This window comes from Trachurus japonicus, chromosome 24, assembly GCF_045865225.1.
Source record: "Trachurus japonicus isolate A0001 chromosome 24, Traja_1.0".
Taxonomy (NCBI): Eukaryota; Metazoa; Chordata; class Actinopteri; order Carangiformes; family Carangidae; genus Trachurus; species Trachurus japonicus.
In genome coordinates, this window is record NC_140930.1 from 18748723 (window position 1) to 18751097 (window position 2375).

Consider the following 2375-nt stretch of genomic DNA (forward strand, 5'->3'; position numbering starts at 1 on the left):
CCAATGTGATTATTAGAGTAAAAGTAAATATTTGTTTTAGATTACGCTGAGGCTGCATTGCAAAACGTAATCTATTAAGCACACTTGTTTAATATTGTGGACATGTTGTTACAGTAAATGTATAAAATGAGTGTGTTGACTACCATAAAGACTTTGGAAAACCCTTTCAGAAGTGAAACTGTGGAGAACTTTGGACAACAGTGATTTCTATTCCTGTTGGTAAAATGTTTGGTTAAGAGATCCTGTTTTCACAGTAAAGCTTTTACTTTTCTCTGACAGGGGACAGGAGAGGCTGCTTAATCAACTCTTCACAATGATTTGAAGAAATGAGGTAAGTTCTTTTTTAAAGAAACATAAAAAAAATTAAAAAAATAAAGTTTTTTTTCATGATGAAACTTTTTTTTCATCATGAAGCTGCCATTGGATCTTCTGCATAATCCAGACATTAATAGTTTCCTAATTTCCTCTTATTATTGTCTTATTTGTACTGTCTTACTGCTTTCATTGTGTAAAGTACTTTATATATTATTGAATATAAAACCTGATTTAGGGTGTTTGCGTGACCAAAATCAGGCGTCTCATGTTGGCCCCAAGCCTAAAGCAGGTGGTCGCTAGTTTGACTCCTGATTGAGTCGACTGTGGCAAGGTGAAGAGGGCCCGGGCGGGGTTTGACCCACACCTCCCGGGTAATAGTCATGCGCGCTTGCCAGTCACCCAAAGGGACATCCCTTTGGCCAAGTAGCCAGGGCGCATGATCAACTGGAGGCATAGTGAGAGGACCCGTCAACTGTCACACGACCTTTTCTACATGTCATTCCCCATTCTTTCTATCTGCTTCCATGTTTCCCTCCACTGTCCCGTCTAAGTAAAGGTAAAAATGCCCTAAAAATCAACTTAAATGATATTGCCCAACTATCTAATAGACACAGGCATTTTTAATCATATCGACAAGAATTGATCCTATTCGTCTATTTTTGTCTGGTCCTCGTGGTTGACCAACATGATTTCATGTGTCCCAAAGAAACACCTCGTTAATCAGGTTCTGTACAATTGTCTCAAGAAATGAGGAATTATGCGTAGAGTTTAAGTAGCGCTTCAACATGTTCAATATATTACTGCGCATGTGCAACCGGAACCTTGCCCATGTTGCATGATTTTGTTGAGTGGAACAAGAACAATAATGGCAAGATCTAAAGACACAACACTAGTGAGTTTAATATTTGAAGCTGCATGGTATAGTATTTTCACTAATAACCTGCATGTGGACATACTACAATTTGTAAACTCATCATTTGTCTTTGGATGTCTGTTGACTCGGTGAATGAGACTTGTATGAGCAAGTGGTTTCCTCGGTGTGATAGGTTAGCATGTGTTAGCATTTGGCACTGTACTGAGAAAGTACAATTTGGTACTAGAACAATAAGATTAAGTATTTATTGATCCTGAAAATGTCTTTTTATAGCAGATTTCTATTGAGTGTGTGGATAATCATTCTGGATTTCCTGGTGTAGTCGTCTATGATGATAAAACATTTCCCTTCCCCGTTCGTCTGGTGAGGCCACTACCAGAGATTCTAAAATACACATTCATAACTTCATCAAACATTTGGTTTTCTGAAATTGATCTATTTTTATGTCATTTTTCCCACTGCTTGGTCAGGTTGCTGCACAGAGGCCTGTCTATGGTGATGGTCAAGGCCCTCACAGGTTAATGAATCCAACATCAGATGCAATATAATTATTCAACATGTGAAATGACTTTCTTACCTATTTTATGTTTTGTTATTGTTTTACTGTAGTTCTGTGAGAGTTTTCCAGTGGGACCATTATAGAACTAACACTGCAATGCCGAGGGCTCCAACAGTGACTGTCAGGGATTCAAACAGGTAAAAATTAAGCAGAAACTTTAATTTGTTGATCATGAACACCGAGAGAAACACACTGCCGCAGCAATCTGTTTGTGTTTTGGAAGTGGAGAATGAGGGGGAAAAAAGAGAAATATTAAAGATATGTATTTTAATCAACTCAAAAACCATGAAAAACTACAAAGGCACGAAGAGAGTGACAGTTCAGTGCTTTTTGCATAATTGTGCTTACAAACAAATAATTAGTAGATGTAACCTTTTTGGCTTATGTAATGCAGCTCCTATAGTTTTCCAATTTTATCATATTGCTACCATGGTATTTGTTGTAGACTACAAAGAGTAACCTAGCTGTCAATTAAATGGATTCTATATCTAGAAATCAGGTTTTTGTGATATTGTGATTATTAGTGCACATGTTAGATGTAGATATTCAAAGAAAACAATAAATCCTGCATTCTTTAGTCGTCTTCTAGAGTAAAAGCTAAAAACTGATAAACCCTCGTCCACACAT